At 43.2% G+C, this 13,204-nt stretch overlaps 1 long non-coding RNA gene across 18 annotated transcripts in view; it reads left to right on the forward strand.

Annotated features, from left to right (window-relative positions):
- Positions 1-13,204, forward strand: part of LOC147020356 (uncharacterized) — a 210,978-nt gene that overhangs the window by 80,293 nt on the left and 117,481 nt on the right. For 11 of the 18 annotated variants that reach the window (XR_015061784.1, XR_015061780.1, XR_015061788.1 and 8 more), the window contains one exon: positions 4,448-6,121. The exons of 3 other annotated variants lie outside the window; for them this stretch is intronic. This is a non-coding gene — a long non-coding RNA (uncharacterized LOC147020356). Of the gene's footprint in view, positions 1-4,447; positions 6,122-13,204 lie in introns of those variants that run through there. 4 more of the 18 variants (XR_015061786.1, XR_015061791.1, XR_015061779.1 and 1 more) reach the window with 3 other exon arrangements.

Consider the following 13,204-nt stretch of genomic DNA (forward strand, 5'->3'; position numbering starts at 1 on the left):
TGTTTGGCTGTGTGCTGTCCCATCCTTACAGGAAAAACTCCATTTACTTCTCCCTCTCTGCCAACAAGTGCCATATTATAACCAACCATCCATCCTATCTCTCTCTCTCTCTCTCTCTCTTTCTTCCTCACATGTGGTGGTTTCAACTGTCACCATGCCAATTGGCTGGGTGTTGGTACCTATTCAACTAGCCTTGGCATTGCAGCAAAGGAGTTCTGTGATTCCATGGGCCTCACCCAATCAGTGAACTTTCTGACTCAGATTTCTCCCAGTGGCACATCATCCCTTCTGGACTTGGGAATGACAAATTTTCCTACGAATGTCTCTTGCTCCTCTTCTGCTCTAATCGGTTCATCTGTTCTTGCACTTGTGAGAGTCAACATCTCTCTGGCTCCAGCCAGAGCTACCTCAGTGCCTTAAGTCTGGCAGTTCACTCAAGCTGACTGGCAGGAACTGCAAGCTGCCAAGGCAATGGCTTCATTTCCACCTCGCTTGATATTTATCCTGTCCGAGAAGCCTTCCACACAAGCTTGCTTCCTCTTCTGTACATATTTATACCATCTCGGCTGCAATTATAATCATACCCATCCTCTTAGGTGAGGCACTTGCCTTCAAACAATTTCCCTTCTCTTCTTGGAATGCAAATTCAACCGTAGGCATCTTAAGATCATGCCACAAATCTATTCTCAGAAAGGACAGAAAACAACATCTGGCCAACCTCAAAGCTGAACTCTCAAACCTGTCTCCTTATTCAAAGACCTGGTGGTACCTTATAAAAGGCTGTCTCTGGTATATGCTCCACCTTTATTATTTCTCTCACTCGAAATGGCAACACAGCTGAATGCTCGTGAGAAGGTGAAATGCCCCAATTATGTTTGCCTCCAAATCTTGTGTACCCAACCCCTCATTCCTTTTTCCGACCCGACCCTCTCATAACTATGTCCTGGATTCTGTTTTTCTCACCTGAGAAGGTGGAGAGGCTTCTGGCAAACTTTGACTCTGATTTTGCGACATGCACAGACGGCATGCGTGTCTCCTTAAAAACCTGCTCTGCTGCTCTTGCTTATCCTCTTTCTGCTCTGTTTATCTGATCATTCTCTCTGGGTCAGTTTATGTTTGCCTGAAATGTAGCCAACATCACTTCAATCCACAAACGTGGTGCAAAAATGGATCCTCTTAAATACAGGCCTGCTCACTTGCTTCCAATTATACGTAAGGTCATGGAATCTATAATTGAAGATGACATCAAATCCTTCTTTTTCTCCAATGGCCTGATCTCAGATCATCAGTTTGGTTTCAGACCCGGTCATTGTACCTTAGACATGCTGCTTCTACTTTCCCAATAATGAATGCAAGCCGTCATTCTCAGACCTGAGATCAGGGCCGTCTTTATGGACATATCTTGAGCATTTGATACAGTCTGGTACCCCACCTTGTTGTCCAAACTCTCTGTCTATGGCATCCAAGGCTACCTTCTCTTGCCTCACTGACTTCCTCCACTCCCATAGTCAAAGTGTAGCTCTTAACAGGATCCTCTCATCTCCTCTTCTGTCAAAGCTGGAGTGCCCCAATTCAGTGTTCATCTTCATAAATTTTCTTTCCAACTTCCTGGAAAATCCTGCTTGTCTCTTTGCTGATGATTTTACCCTCCACCATATCATCTCTCATCCTTCACACAGGCAGCAGGCAGCAGACTACCTTAATAGGATCAGGAGCTGGTCTAACACTTGAAATATGTCATTCAACCCTGATAAATCTCACACCCACACACCCTGTCTCAGCGAAAATACCATCTGGTAAACTCCCATCTACTACCGAAACAAACAACTTAAAGAGATTCATTGACTCAAACTTTTGGGACTCACCATCAGCTATGATTTTTCTTGGGCAGACCATATTTCCAAGATGGCCTCCAAAGCCAACCACCGAATGGGCATCTTCTGTCATGCAAGGTCTTTCCTTGACCAATCTGAACTTTTGACACCCTAAAAAGTCTTATTTTTCAGCTTGATGAAGTACTGCTCTCGCTTTTGGGCTGGCGTTCCTGCCTCACACTTTGCCCTTGTCAATACTGTGGAAAGCAAGGCCCTCAAGATCATTGGCATCTCCCCTGATGAAACTGAGTGTCGAAGCCTTTTACTTTCACATCACAGACAGCTTGGTGGCCTCTCTGTACTATATCGCCTCATTTTTGGTCTTGCATCCTCCATCCTCTCTTGATTTTGTGCTTCCCAGGTTTCTGGAGGACAGACATGGGTTTGGCAGTAACTGTCTTCTTTTTAAACTCCCAAAGTCCAGACTCACTGCTCACCTCCAATAATTTATTTCCTCTTTTCTCTCGCTTATGGACCCAACTTCCCATTCCTCATCCCAATCTGTTCAGTCTCATTGTTCCCTCCATGGCTTCAATGCAGTTGTTCATCACTACCTCAGATATGTATACAAAATCCCCATCTATACTCCTGTTGTCATCTACCACAAATTATCCCATTCCCAAGCATTCCCTTTTGCCAGGAATTATTGTGATTTTTCCTCCTTCTCTCATCATTTTATATTTGTTCATCGTCGGTTGACTTGTTCCTTTTCTGTTTCATCCCTGCTTTCCCCTTACTCATCTTCCTGCATTTCATTCAGCTTGTGTGCAGCTTGTTCACCCCATGTGTCCTTCTCACCCTCACCTTGATCCCACTTACACTCTCACCTCTACCCTGCTGTTGGTGCTTCCCCCTTTATATTTTGTTCTATTCCATTCTGCTCGAGCTCTTCCATGAGCCTCGACCATGTATACAAAAACCAAACAAAATAAAATTAGTTTTCACCAAGGCCATATAAAAGAAGTAACATCATGACGAATATAAAACTATGTTGCATGACAATGTTGCAAGAAGTGTTTACGTTTGTAGCCTGCTAATAGGGTACAAAACATTGTCTACTGGTACGGTCCAGCCTATCAGAAAAGATGCTGATAGGCTGGATCTGGATCTTTACCTGAATCAAAATTAAATTTGCTTGTGATCATCACTTACCCAACTCGCCCACCTAGGTTTGTCTGAATTCACCCATAACGTTTTGAGATGTCTTGCTATACTGCATATCATTTCTGGCCTTATCTCTCAATGATGAAGAATCACTTAAAAAATTCCAGCATCCAGATCCAAATCTTCACCAAAACCAAATGAATTCGTTCTTGTCGCACACACATCCTGTCCACCAGGTTTCGTCTGACTACGTTCATACGATTTTGAGATATCCTGCTCACAGTCAAACAAACAGACAGATAAACAGGGATGAAAACATACCACCTTCAGTGGCAGAGTTAATGAAGGATTACAATCGATAAAATGGTTTACACTGGCAATTGAACGCGACAATATTGAAACAGCCAAGTTGATGCACGAAGCAAAAAACCTGAAAACAACCATAACAGGTGTCCAGGAAGTCGCATCAGATGTTAAATGGCAGAAGTTGGTCAGCAGATTAAACCAGACCCGTTGGTGTATTGTTTGGAATATACGTTCTGAGTGTGGTAGGTCAGCGGTTTCATTCCTGGTGGTCACACCAAAGACATAAAAAATGGTACGTGATGTTTCCTCGCTTGATTCTCCACATTTAATAATGATAGAGCATGGACAACAACCATAGGTTGTGACCTTTGTGCAGGATTTGATGAGCCTACTGGCCTCCTGTTGTAATTGGGAGCTCATATTATTTTGTTATTATAAGGTAAAGTTTTAATTTGCACAATATCAGAATATGTTGTCGTGAAGGGCAAATAATATTGCTGATGGTTTGTTTTTTAAAATTATTTTGTTTACCAGGTGATGAAAAATATGTTATGCCAGATGCTCAGTACATAACCCCCTCTACCCTTTCATAATGCACCCATCAACCTAATGAAAATCATACAAACTCGCTCTTCTGTAACACTCCCTGGCCACCGCCCTGATGGAACTCTACTCAAAAGTATGAAGCTTGCCATTGTTAATGCAGCGAAAACTTGATAAGGGACTGAAGACATGGCTCAAAAAAGCCAATATTATTGGCATGTAATGATGAAGAACAACGACTTCAAAAATCCAATCATACAAAATAAGCTTGGTGATCTTTTTACTTTCCCAAAGTGGGCTGTTATATGGTAACTGTTACACTCTCACTCTGCTGTTGGTGTTTCTCCCTTTCCATTTTGTTCCCTTCCATTCTGTTCTTGCTCTTCCACAAGCCTCAATCATGCATACGAAAAAAAATTTAACAAATTAGGTATCAAATATAAGTGAATCCACATTTTGAGTAGCTTGCTATGTCATGTTTTTTTTTTCTTCATGTTTGAATCATTGAATCTATACTTACAATGAAGTGATCATCATCTTATGCTTTGATCGGTGGAATTTTAACGTGAACATGTGCTTTTCACTTTTTGATGTAATCGAGCTCACTTTCTTCTGGTCAGATGCAGGAAAGTTCCCAGGGAGGGATACTTTTGTATAGATCTGGCCTGCAGACCAATGGAATCATCTTACAGGGCAGGAAGTTGGAAACATACAACTGCCAGTAGACGTGCAACTCTTCCAGATATACCGAAAGAGGAATACAGCAGGCCTCTCCAGAGTGTAACTCGGTAACTGCCCACTGGTTGTTCGTCTGACCTCGTCTTTTCCTTCAAGAAACCTAACTCTGCTGTTTCTTCCCTGCAGACTAGGCCAAACCCCCTACCCAGAGGGTTGAGCTTACTGCAAGCAGCAGCTAAACCCATTTTACTGTCGTGACACTTTCTGCTACTCTGCATTCTTTATCTGAATTCAACACACTTGAAATGATCAGGAAAATCTTGAATTACTCTTTGTACTTTTTACCTTTTTAAAAATCAGAGCAAGTTTGATTAATTATTTTTACAAAAGACATCTATTATTCACATAACATTAGGATGATAAATCTGAAAACTTACCAGCTGTTTTCAATTGCCGAATACATTTCATAATTTAATCGGCACACCCACAGTAAACCCAACTGCTTTGGGGCATTGCGAGTCAGAGCTTTCATTATAGGCACTCTGTGCATCGTTTTGTCTCACTACATTCTCCCGACACTTGCTTCTATATGTGTGTCATCAGAGGATAAGTCAAAAAATATTATGCTGTAAAGCAAGTCAGAGTGCAAATAAAAGTTTCCCCTCCGACTTGTGATTGCAGGTTGAAAGTCCAAGAGGGGTGAGTACCAATAGCATAGGGAAGCATCAAGGAAGAGCGATCAGTGAAGGGCGAGTCACACTTATGACATGGCAAGGTGATTGTCTCTCTCTCTCTCTCTGGCATGGGAAAGTGCTACAAAAGAAAGCCCAGTGGCGACACAGCTGGTACTAAGTCTGGCTCGATTGCTGAACCCACAGCGAGCTCAGGATGAATTATCAGCTTCATGATGCCAGCTGAAGGCTAAGCGTCTAGCCTAGCTTTGCCTGCAAGCTTACATTCCCTTTCATGTACACTCCCAGGGCAGTTCTATATGGGAGCAGGCAAGGTAGCATAATAATTCAGAACTGATACAAGTGACATGAAACCCGATATGATACATCCAGAAGGTTTAAGGTTTGTAACATCTTTTTTTAATTTTTTGTTTTTCTAGGGGCCTCTTGTCACGGAGTTGACAATACTGCGAGGATAATAAGGGTGCTGCGTTAAGAGTGAAAACTAGATGAAAGGTTCTCTTTAATTGATATTTCCTGCAATGTATTAGGTTCCTGTGAAGTTAAAGTTATACTTTTCATTTGCAGTTACTGTCAGAATCTTCTCAAGTACCGCAGGTAAATGAATCATTATAATTTTTTTTTTTTAAGTTTCAATAATTTGGTAAAATAATAAAATATTTTTAAAAGTTTTTATTTTATTCTTATTTTTACCCCTAAACTGATGAGTAAACTTTTAGTTTTTTTTTTTTTTAAATGAAAGTGAATGGCGAGCAAGTTTTATCCTGCCCACCATGGTTGCAATATATTAAAAAGAGAGCATTAGAGAGGGCAACGGAACCAAGAAAGGTTGCAGACATCAGAGCTAAAACGATAAGAATACGATATTGATCGAAAATGCATGTCATGGCAACAAACGTTTTGAATAAATATTTTCTCCCATGACTTTTTAATGTCTTTTTTTTTCTTTTTCTTCTCCAAATGCTTTTTCTCATGTTGAGGCAATGTATACACATTCATTTTCCTTTGATGCCTCCGAGATTTGCGTAAGCCTTTTGTCTCTGCGAGCAAACATTTCCTTGCAAAGCGTATGCTATTTGTATATAAAAGTAAATAATTACCAAATAATATCGACCTGGAATCCACCCAACAGTGTTTAATTTTCCCCAGAATTTATCGACCAGTGTGCAAAAGCAGTCTCAGCTGTGACAGGTTTGAACAAGATGATCTGTGAAAGCTCGGTCGTTTTGTGCATCATGGAGTGCGCGACTGTGAGTGGTTTTGGTTTTCATCATGATTTGAAAAAAAAAAAGAGACGTTTTGGCTTCCAATCTTGAGACGAGCAAAAGAGTACACTCAGCCCCTAAAACCATGGCTCAGTCTCAGCGTATGGCTTACAAAGCAACTTGGCTTTGCAACAAAACTAATGAACTCTACAAACAAGCAGTGGCGGTTTGTCATAGCACCCACATCAAGTTTCAAGGATGGCCTGGAGGTATGCACACTCGTCTCTAAGCTGTCCAGCCTGGGGTTGAATCTCCTGCCCAGCTATAAACTGTCACCCTGGTGTTTCACAGGTAGGGTGACTCGTTATTGTGTGTGCCATCCCTCGGATGGACGTTAAAGGCATCCCGGCTACCATTATTAGTTGTTGGGCGTTAAAGATCCCACAGCGTCCTTCGATGAGAGTCAGCAAGCAATTGCCGGCACCCTGAGCAAGTTCAAAATTGCTGGCCTAACCTACAGAGGGCATTGTACCAGTGGCACAGCCACACTATAAGCCAATGATGCTCCCCCACAGCCTTGTGCTGCATACGAAAGAAGTAGAACCAAGGGCTGATACAATAGCCTCGACTAGAGGTATGCACACTCACCTCTGGTGGGTTTGAATCCCGGTCCAGCTATCAACTGTCATCCTGGTGTTTTGCAGGCAGGCCATTTAATCAATGTGTGTGCCGTCCCTCGGATCGACGTTAAGCTGGGTGTTCCATCTGCTAGCATTAGTTGGGGGAATATTAGAGATCTCACGGTGTCCTTTGCGCAGAGTAGGTGAGTGATCGCTGGCACCAATGGCTAAATTACAAATTCTTGCCCTGACCGATGCAGCACAACATTGCTAAAAAAACTGCTTCGGCAGCACCAATGCTCTCTGAAGAGTGTGGTATGTTGATTGATTGATTGATTGATTGATTGAAGGTTGTCACTGCTCAAAGAGAAACTTGGAGTTTGAGATAGCCGATCACCATTGTGATAATATATTGTAGGAGAAATTAGGAAGTTAAACTCCACTCACTGTAATGGTAGTGAATGGCTACAGATGAACTATTCCAGTTAATCTATAGCTATCCACTATCTTTGAACCTGTTGAGCTAATGTATTATTTCAGAGACATAAAGACCAGATATCGATTGCTGGATGAGTTTTCTAAACCTGTCGTAAAATTGAATGTCGGTATCAGTGTCACCTCACTCTGTGGATCAAAGAAAAATAGTTCCGTTACGTAATGACCTTTCTGGTTAATGTCACCCTGCACTCGATTGTCATACAATTCCAGCGCCCTTTCTCTTTTTCAGGGTTAATATAAAGAAAATATAACATGACCACTTATGGTTTTTTTTTCCCGTCTTTCATTTGATAAAATAGCATGCAAGTCAAAGTCTCGAGAAACCCTCTCAAGTTTTAAACCACCTCCTTCAGTGGGTCCAATTGTGCCAAAGATCGCATGGCCCCCAAGGTTTCATCTCTAGACCCAAAAGAGAACCGCTTCAAATCTCCAGTTTCAGCTAATATTTTCTTCTAGCATATAAACTTTATTTTAACAGAGGTCTAAATCTAAGCCACATTGAAATTTCAGGGAGCAACTGACAGCTGCAAGTGATTTCAAAGCATTTTTCCCCCTCCAATGCTGTGTGTCTCAGAACATGAGGGTGAGAGAGAATCCGGGACATCTACTGCAGGGTATTAGAGGGGCCGAGGTCTTTGAGAACGCAGCAGAGTTGCGGCAAATCGCTACTGCCGCAGCTTGGGCATGGGCAGAGACAGTGAGGTGGCACACAAAGCCAGCATATGTACCCAGGGCCTCGGTGTGCGGTGGTATGCGAATTCCCAAGGAGGATTTTGTGGGCCGAGGTGTTGAGGCTTAAAGCGTACTCATACAGACGGCCAGTATGTGGTGCCATTTCATGATTGCAAGACGGGGCAAAGGAGTACTCCATTCAAAGGAGCGAGTTTTTTGTGTTCATTTCAATTGCACCTGGCAATGAGCTTGCCTCCCTGCCAGCCGCTCCAGGAACCACTTGCCATGATTTCACGAGAGGTCTTGGCAGCATTCACCTGAATGTCGTGGTCAAGGCCAATTCCGTTGAAAGAAAAACATGGGGAAACTTCTCCTGCACAGAGAGAAGGGGGTGGTGGCGGCAGGTTTTATGGAAACCGTCATACGTTGTCGGTCTTTGTCCAAGGCAGTTGTAATGAAAACACTTTTTCAGCCTTTAGAATTCTGGAGCTGTCAGCTGGATGTACAATGGTTACATTACTTTTGCAGGCTTTGAAATATCACGTTACCATCACTGTAATGGAATTCCAGCTGCTTTAACGAGGAGGCAGGAGGATAGGTGGAGTGGATGTCTAAACGTGGAGGAGCAACTGAAGACACTTTCAATGAGTGCTCTGTTGTATACCCGTGAGAATATCTTACTGTGCAAATAAATGCACGTGATTCACAGGAGATGGATCTCTGTTGGGTCAACATGTTAAGACCGTGTTAATGTATATTATATTGTACTTGTTCGCTCACATTGTTCAGTCATCCTATCATGGATTGGGTTCCGATTGTGAATTCCCAAGGAATATTTTGTGGTATCCAAAGATCTGAATATGGTCTATTTCTCGATTAATTACAACGGTTTTCAGAGAGGAGAGCCGATCTTCATCTCCACCCTCTATCTTTTCTACCTCCAAATCATTGTGTGCTCCATGAAATACTGTTGCGGGGCCGGGACGTTGGCCGCGGCCCGTCTGCTTGATGGAGCCGCAAGTCGGCTCGACCGATCGCCCGGAATTCAGATCGTCGCCCCGGATAAGTCCGGAGTCGAGGGGTCCTTGTTTTGGACCGTGAAGGGTCAATATTTACACCACGTGGTACAGGGTTATTTGCCAAATCTTCAAAATACCTCGAGACCACGTGGCGATCTACCGAGTCTTCACACCCTCGACGGAACTCGTACGGAAACGAGCCGCTTAGCGCGCTCGTTCCGTGTGCGATTCCGAGCGGTTTAATCGCCGAGAACCGCCAGTCCTGATTATCCTGTGACAACGGCAATGGCCAGCTCATCCCTCACATGCGACACGCTCAGTCAATGCAAGAATGGACACGAACGAGCTGAAAACATTTAACAATCGGGGTTTATTTATACAATAATGGGGAACTCGGGAACACAGAAGAGCAGATTTAAACCGAATAAAGCAAGGCAATGCAAATGTATACAGCACAAAGCACCTATACAATTTCACTACTTAAGGACGGGGCCCACACACAGACACACACACAGACAGAAGTGGACCCCAATGGTCTTTATTTGGATCTCCATCCCAGAGGACAGACGGGCTGCAGATCAGTGATAGCTGGCTTCCTGGCCGCGAACACGTGGCTGGGCGTCCCCTTCTTCCCGGAGCTCTGGGCACCGTAGGACGGACCAGCGCAGCTGAACCCAACTGAGGTGGATCGAGGTCGTCGCCTATGCTCGCGCTCCTTCGGAGGAGGAGGCGGTGGATGAAGAAAAGGACCAGGGCTGACGGCGACAAGGGTGGTGAAGAAATATCTCCTCCTTCTCCAGACCTTTGTGGACTTCTCTCCAAAAATCTCCCTCCTTGAGGATCCTCTGTTCTGACCTTTTATACAATCTGGCGCCGCACGACCCCCTCCCCCACTCGCACGCTCCCCAGCGCATCGGTGGGTGGGGGCTTCACCTTTCACCTACTGAGCACACGGAGGATGCCGGGAGCGGAGGGTTCGGTGGGTGGGGGCTTCACCTTTCACCGACTGAGCCCGCGGAGGATGCCGGGAGCGGGGGGTTTCGGCTGTTGTTTGGTGGGTGGAGGCTTCACCTTTCACCTACTGAGCGCACACAGGATGCCAGGAGTGGAGGTTTTGGTGGGTGGGGGCTTCACCTTTCACCTACTGAGCACGCACAGCATCCCGGGCTGTTCTCATTCTCTGCAGCACTGCCGCAACTCAACGGTCATTTTGTGGCTGCCATTGCGGAAGATGAGGTTTTTCAATAAAGGGGAATCCTAACTATCAAGACAAACCACAGCGCATGGACATTTATTTACCCATTAGACAAGGGGTGGGAGCGATCTATAAAACACATACTTACCGATATAACTAATCTACAGGACCTGAAGGTCTGTGTGCTCATGGCTTCCAGATTCGCAACATTACAACATTGTAGTATTTAACTAGGTTGGAATGAAATCAATTTGGACATGCACTTAGTGTGCCAAACAACGAGCCATCGTGTTGCCACGGATGCCATTCTTTGTTAAGAGATTTCTGCTGGATAAAAAGGAGTTTTGGCTCACTGACAGGAAGAGAGAAATTCACGACTTCTGTGCTCTTTCTGCCTTCTGGGCTCGTATTGTTCTTTTGATTGGCATGAGGTGAAGGTTAAATAAGAACCATCCTCAGGGTGAGTTCATCTTTGATACCTTATGGGTTTGGAGTAAAGTAGTGATTGTTTTACAGAGAGAGAGAGACAGAGACAGAGACAGAGACAGAGACAGAGACAGAGACAGAGACACACAGCGATTTTTTTTTCAATATATCAATGATTTATTTTTCAAAGCAAACACTGCAATTAGTGTTTGACTTTTGCAACAAATGACTTTTGTTTGAGTGTGGGAGCATATTTTATGAATATGATCTTTAATTTTGGGACTTACAAGTTTATTTCACATGTTATTTGAGGACATTGGTTGGCTTGATGCTATCTTTGTTAAGTGTTATCCTAGGTGCATTGCTTTGCTTCTAGGCAAATTTTTTCCCAGCTACTGGATTGCATTCCCCTGCAAGGTGAAGAGACAACCGATGCCTTTGAGGTCTAGCTTGATGTTAGGGGTGTGGCGGGCATGTCTCGACGTCCTGGTTTTTGTCACCACGCCCTGGACAAACACAGCTGCTTCCGCCGAGCTTCCACATCGGAGTCCTATGGAGGCTCGGTTACTTCGAGCAAGGTTCAATGTCACACCAAAACATATATATTTTCTGTCTCTCTGCTGAAAAATGGTGCCCATGAAAATGTGGCCTTGAAAACGGTGTCACCTGCATGTTGTCTCGCCATAACGTACCCAAAACAAAGTGTATATGTGCAGTGTAACAGGATCATTTGGTGACAGATCATTTATTTCAACCAATCACATTCCATTTTACTTTTTTCTTTTTAAGGCTTATCACATGTGTATGAAGAAGATTGTACATCCGAAGGTAATTAAACATGGGATGGGATTTAAACCTGGGATTCTAGCTTCATGAGCTTCATGATAAGATGAAAATAATAAACAGGCCAACACTTACAGCTGACACAGATACAGTATGTTAAGCACAGGACCGTCCTGTCTGCGGCAGAAGGTTGGAGTGATGAAGTAAACGATCTGTCAATGTCATTTGAAATTCCTCTGAGTGTGAAGATCTGATGCATGCTCAAAATGGGCTAGTTTGTGGAGTACTTTTGAAATTGCAGTACATTATATGAACAACTTGGATTTTTGAGAGAACACTGTGTGCAGGTGGTGCAGTGGTTATACTTTTGCTAATGGTTGGCGGTGTCTGGAACACAATCTCCCCCAAAAGCACCGAAATGATGCCACTTTGTCTATTTTGTCATTGGGTGAGTGTCATAGAGAAATCTCACTTGTTACACCTCACTTGTATGAGAACGATAATAGCTCTTGTCAGATGCTTGAGTGAAAAATTACAATTTTTAGATCCTCGTGGAGGATCTCTAAGTCTGACTCGCGTTGTTGTTCTTGTGGACTTTTTTGTTTCACAGCCTACAGTTTTCATCGAAACTTCCTGAAACTTGGCGTATATATGTAAAAATAACCTGCGTAGACAGTAACCATCTCCGATTTTGAAAATTCCTCCTAGAAAAAAAAATTATGACGTCAAAATATCTCTGCGAATGGAAATCGCCTAAAAATTATCTCCGAAACTAGGCAAGCTTTTTGAATTCTGTTTGCGGGAATCGAACAGGGCATTAGCAGAGATGAATTACCGCACATATTTCATCACTATGACGTCATATCAATTTTTATGACGTCATTCCCATTTTTTGGACATTTTTTGTTTCATAACCCAGAGTTTTCATCGGATCTTCGTGAAACTTGCCAAGTATATGCAGAAAGCCCACGCGCAGGCAGTAACCATCTCCAATTTTGGAAATTCTTCCTCGAAAAAAAGTTGACGTCATAATATCGCGCTAATGGAAATCGCCGATACCATTATCTCCGAAACTAGGCAAGCTGTTTGAATTTTGTTTGTGGGAATCAAGCTGGGCCTAAGCACAGATAATTATCGCAAACCTGATACATCACAATGACGTCATATTCGTTTTTATGACGTCATCATTAAGAGGACGAGGATCTTATCTCATTCGAGGTTGTTGTTTCACAGCCTACAGTTTTCATCGAAACTTCCTGAAACTTGGCATATATATGTAAAAATACCCTGCGCAGACAGTAACCATCTCCGATTTTGAAAATTCCTCCGAGAAAAAAAGTTATGACGTCAAAATATCTCCGCTAATGGAAATCGCCTAAAAATTATCTCTGAAACTAGGCAAGCTTTTTGAATTATGTTTGTTGGAATCGAACAGGGCATTAGCAGAGATGAATTACCGCACATATTTCATCACTATGACGTCATATCAATTTTTATGACGTCATTCCCATTTTTTGGACATTTTTTGTTTCATAACCCAGAGTTTTCATCGGATCTTCGTGAAACTTGCCAAGTATATGCAGAAAGCC

The sequence above is a fragment of the Eptatretus burgeri genome, chromosome 9, assembly GCF_056783735.1.
Source record: "Eptatretus burgeri isolate ZD-2024b chromosome 9, Ebu_testis_v1, whole genome shotgun sequence".
NCBI classification, from domain to species: Eukaryota; Metazoa; Chordata; class Myxini; order Myxiniformes; family Myxinidae; genus Eptatretus; species Eptatretus burgeri.